The sequence below is a fragment of the Danio rerio genome, chromosome 8 (assembly GCF_052040795.2).
Source record: "Danio rerio strain M-AB ecotype USA chromosome 8, GRCz13ab, whole genome shotgun sequence".
In the NCBI taxonomy this organism is placed as follows: Eukaryota; Metazoa; Chordata; class Actinopteri; order Cypriniformes; family Danionidae; genus Danio; species Danio rerio.
This window is the reverse complement of record NC_141028.1, coordinates 27,378-33,387: the sequence shown is the minus strand read 5'-3', so window position 1 is coordinate 33,387 and position 6,010 is coordinate 27,378.

Genomic DNA, 6,010 nt, shown 5'->3' with positions numbered 1-6,010 from the left:
AACCAGACTTATAGGTGCATTACCGCCACTGACTGGAATGGAGTATGGAACTAGTTGAATAATTTCTGAAGTGTATAAAGTGATAACCTCATGGGCAGTCAGCCATTTCATACAACCAAAGAGATTTCAAAATGAAAGTCCCAAACCAAATAAATTCACAAATAATACATGTAGCTTATTTTCTCAACAACAACAAAAAAATATCTTAGAAAACATAAACTTATATACATAATACAGGAAGTAACAGCAAACAGTTACAATTAAACTCATACCCCAGAAGGTATTTTCTATCTTTATCTTCCTTTCCTTTCTCCTTAAGATATTCAATCTGTTCCTTTCTTTCTTCTCCATATTTTAAACATTTATATATATCATGCTGGATTGTTTCTTTTACATCACAAGATTCACATAATCCATTCTCATGTACACCAATTAAAAACAGTGAATCATTCAGTCCGGTATGCCCCGTCTCAGTCTGGTAATTATCCCCTCTTCCTTCCTCTTCTTTCCGTAATTAACAATTTTAGTGTCCACATTCTTTTGATTTTATATAGATCTCTTGCCTTCAAATCTGTATTCCATACTGTTTGCCAATGTGTTGTCACATTTTTCTCAATAATACTTTTAATTTCTCCTGTACTTAATGGAACATTAATGTCTTTTTCTTTTCTTTTCTTTGCATTTTTAGCTAATTCATCACTTATTTTATTTCCCACCACCCCTATATGTGCTGGAATCCAACAAAACCAAACTAGAATTCCTTTCCCTTTGGGTTCTCCATGATAATGTAAATACTTCATTCATTAAATCTTCTCTGGATGACTGACTGCTGTCTAATGATTTTAATACTGAAGCAGAGTCTGAGCGAATCACCACTCTGTCTGGTGTCACTTCCTCTGTCCACATAAGTCCCACAATGATAGCAACAATTTCAACAGAATACATCGACAGTTCTGATGTTGTTCTTTTTTTTTTTAAATACTTCCAAATCAGGAACACACACTGTTAATCCTGTCACCCCCTAATCTGGGTCTTTAGATCTCTCAGTATACATTTGTGCGCTCCCAAAAAATTTTCCAGCTACGCGCTTACACACATTTTGCTTAAGTGTACCTGATTCCTCCCATTCTCTTCTTTATCCAAGATCTCACGATTGACTTCAACTTCAGATTTTATCCATAAGAGAACTTCCCTCCATAATCTGCTTTAAACATGTTTCCTGTTTCAGACACACGGACATCAAGAATCAGGATATGAACCTCAACCATGGTTTCTAAAAGAAAAAGCTACAAAATTCATTCATGCTGCAATGCATGCTGGGTGCTAGATTAGTACAAAACTCCCAGCATGCATCGCAGCATGAATAAATTATGCAGCTTAAAGTTCTTACAATTTGTTTCTTTGCCTTTATTTTCTCTTGTTCTTTGGGAACAAATGTCCCAATATTTCAGTAGAGTGTTTTGTGTTATTCTGGGTTGATTTTTATTATATTGTGTTTGTCACCATTGTTGAGATTAAAAGGCTGATTGTTGATGTCTGTGTGTTTTTGAGTGCACCTGTGAATCAATCATTGTTATTGTGAAAGGTATATTGAGTTCTGTTAAACAGTCATTGACTGCTGGAGCTCCAGTGATTTCATTATTGCATACCAATAATTACTCAAAAGTAATCATCAACAAATACACGAGCAGGTGAGGGCTCTGACAATCTTTAATCTCATCAGCCTTTTTCGTGCACTTTTTCTTGAATTTTCATACTATATAATTAGAATGATTAACACTATTTATAATAGCAACCACAATGAATCTAGTGTTAAAATAAGCAGCTGAAGAGCCCAACTAAAGCAGACGCTGACCTCCATCATGGTGACATCGAATGAACAACAGCATCTCGTGAAGAGCTTTAGTCCACAGGACAGAACTCAAGTAAGAGCTCAGTCATGAGTGAAGCTCCTGATGTTGGTGGAGCTGTTTCATGATCTCTGCTGAGATCTTCAGAAAGAACATTTTTATTGTCTAATTATTATTTATTAATTAAAGCTGCTTTTACATACACACATTTAGACATTCTCCTTTATAATATCATTTCAGAAGAGTATTCTTTGCATATTCTAAACAGAGAAATTATATGAGCAGCCAGTAAATATCAGAGGACAGCAGTGTTCACAGTCAAATAAACAGTGCTGCTGATGGTGGTCATGCTTACATGCGATTTCAGGACTAATATTCAAAGTACCATGGTAAACTATATCGGGAGCGAGTCACGAGTCGGATGAATGAATGTGCACATATAAAACTAACTTTACCTCAATGGCATGGTGTAGTAATATTAGTAAAGCATTTTCATACCAAACAAGGGCATTTAATAACGAAATGGATTATACCAACATTTACTGTGATTTACTCATTTAATTTCACCACATAAAACATTTAAAATGTGCAGTCCTGCAATATACAAAGCCAAACATGATAAAAGTTTTTTGATAAAAATGATAAAAATGTAAATTTGTAACTTTGGAATCCTGAATGACACTCCAACACTTCAGTTGTTTCCTTTCCCTTTTAGAATTTTTCCACTTGTTTACTATCAATCTCATTTTTTTGTTTTTCTTTCATTATTTTGTTTTTAATGCCACTCTACTAGCACCCCAATCTACACCACATAGGCACCCCATTACATTTAACACTCGCTCCGTGTGAGTCCTCTATCAAACCCCAATCCTGATTTAGGATCCTCTGAGGAGTTTCTGGAAGCAGTGAAGACCCCAGAACAACATCAGGAGTGACCTACTGTATCTGTGCTGTGGTGCATCTTGGTAAGTGGAAGAGTCCAAATGAAAGCTTTTATTTATTTAGTTTTTACTAAATAGCTTTTATATGTTCAAATGGCTGTTGAATATTGTGATATTTCCCCCAGTGATGAAAGAAACTGATCTCTCCAAAGCATCAAATCCATTAATCTAATATTTTTTTTGCAAAACCACTAGCTGATTAAGTGTTTGTATGAAACACCACTCGCTGGTGACACCTGCTGCTTAATACATGTAAATGCATCAAACTCTGGCCAGAACTGTAAAAGCCCTTGCCAACATGCTGTAAATGTTTATGTAAAATGCCAAATGCACATCGCTTGGAATCACTCGCTTTTTTATGTAAACAGTGAACATTCCTGCTGCTAATGAATTTATTATGAAGATTATTGCAAACGCTTAGCCAATGTTGCAGATCTGTTTTATCTGTTTAGTTAATTTCATCAAGCTTATTTAATCTTCATCTGTATGATCATTTATACATCATTTTCATGTTTTTTCTTTCTAATTGATTCTAATAAATATAATTCTTGATGTTTCATCATAAAAATATTTGATAATTTTAATAAATGAACCTAATATAATCTAAAAAATGTAAAATTGTTGACATTAGTAGTTTGTCATTCATTCATTAATTTTATTTTCGGCTTAGTTCCTTTAATAATCTGGGGTTGCCACAGTGGAATGAACCTCCTTTTTAGTTTGTAATTTTCTTTTTTTTTTGCAATATCTCATTTGATTTTAAATATTTTATCTTTCTATACTGACAGATGTTTGGTGAACAAACTATTATTTTAATGAATATAACTGTTAAATAAAACTGTTTCTTTTCTCCCCATAGTTAAATCTGAAATTGATATATATGAACATGTATCAGTGCTTGCTACTTAAATTAAACATACTTATTTTCAATGCTAATAGCTGGAAAATATATGTAAATAGCCAATAACATGGAGTGACTGTAAAACACTGTATTTTCAAGTAGCATTGACAATAAAACTAACAAATAAATCACTAAGATTAATCTTAGCCTGGTTATTATTCTGCTCTGGAGTTCAGACTAGCTGCAGAGAACAAACCTCCATAGCAATTTAATTTAGCTTAATTTAATCTGCTTCCATGCAAATGAGTCAAAGTTAAACTCACACAAAATAACTTCAAAAGCTTAACTCGGTGTTTTATTTTGATGCATCATCTCCCAGAGCAGACCAGTTAACAATTATATAAGATGATGCTAACTGAAATAGTTTCAGGAACAATTGCACTCTATTTTATCTTGCATGTCATTTCAAATGATTAAGAAGTTAGTTTCTTCATTATCTCTGACATTTCCACATGATTTGCATTTGCTAATTAACTAATAAGTTGAACATTTACATGTATTTTAATCTTTGGGACGATTGTAAGAGACCCCACTAAATCAGCTATACTTCTCAACAATGGTAACCCCATAAAAACATTTTTATTAGTAATGACAGTTTTTATGTTCAATACTTATTCTACATAATATACAGATTAAAATGCAGAAACAAAGAAAACAAAGTATTAAAAAACAACAGAGATATAAGTTATTTAAACTGATCTAAAGCACACTCAACAGAGAACAAACGTGATTGGTGCAAAACCACGAATACTAATGAGTCATTTGCATATGGTCTATTCTCTAATAAAACACGATTTTAAAGGTCTTTATAAGGTTAAATATGATAATCAAAGTATGGGAAAACAATCTAGACATCAGATAATCAAATTCTGAATGAAAATATGCAAACAAGAACAAAGAAAAACACAAACAAACAAATGGTCATGAGAAAACTCACCACTGCCGAAATGCTGTGTCTCAACACCTGGTCAACGGGCCAGACTCTTCTTTTCTTCAGGGTAATGCTCCCAACGGTTATTCTTTATGAGGATGATGTCGGTTTGGTTCTTGCATTGCCTTAGAGGAGATGTCTGGTAGAAGAATGATATATCTGCATAGATATATCCGCCAGATTGAACCTCGACCTGGCCTCCTAAATTATTTTCATTTTTTAATTAGTAGGAGGTCAGGAACATCTCTCTGGATATCTCTTGTCACATTTAGGACTAATTCTAAGGCTATCTTGGCCATATAGAACCTCTTGCATGTTGACTAGAGATACCCTGGAGAAAATCAGCATGGGGAAGGAGAAGGCAATGACCAGTTCATGGCTAACTTCTACTCCTGAATCTATGTGTCAGGTTCAGCTGATTTGGGCAAGGGCTCTCACGTTCCTTGGAGAAATCTGGGGACCTGGGAGCCTGGTCTCTGGATTAGCCAGAGTAGGCCCCAAACAGACTTCTTCAGACTCTTCTCGGGTGGCCTGGGCAACCTTGCGGTGTTAACAAAAGGTCACTTGGGGGAGTGGTAAGTATTCAGCCCCCCTGGGTCCACTTGGACAGCACGCAGGGATGGGTGGCCGGGGGCGAACAGGCCTTAAATGAAGCCCAGTCTTCTACTGGTGAATAGCACCTCCACACAACAGCACATTGTGCATCAACACCACCTACACCAGTCATTCGGAAACTTTTCAAAAAATCATCAATTCAAACATGAGATCTACTGAAGATTTGTAACCCCAGAATTTACTAGGATTAAGATTGAGTAAGATTAGTACTTCCATAGGGACACTTTAAAACACCAAATCTCAAATTATAACTTTACAACTTTTCAGAATGACCAGATTTTCCCTCTAAGATCCATTATTTCCCTGGGAAGCTTTAAAATATTTATTCTTCTTAAACTTGTGACCCAGAACTTTTGAGAAAAAAACCTATATACCTTTTCCAGAACATCTGTAGTGTACATGGCTGGTTTCAAAAATACGATCTTCTGTAACTCCTAGAACATCTAACCCCAGAACCTTTCAGTGAAAGTAACCACACTTCACTCTTTTACAATCTCAATTTCATGGGAATATTGGAACCTCTTCACCTTTAAATATTTTAACTTTACCAGTTCCAGTTATCTCTTCAAAAATCTCAAATTTTAAATGAAAACATTAAGTATCAAGAATTCCTTTTGGTAGTGAGAATCCTTTCAAAAACAAAAGTCCTCACTTTAAGGCTCTTAAGCAATGAAAATCACAGTTTGGTTCTATTGTGAATTGTTTTTTTCTCTTCACATAGCATGCTTGTAGACGTTTACAACTACACAATGGCAGACCGTACATCTATTTC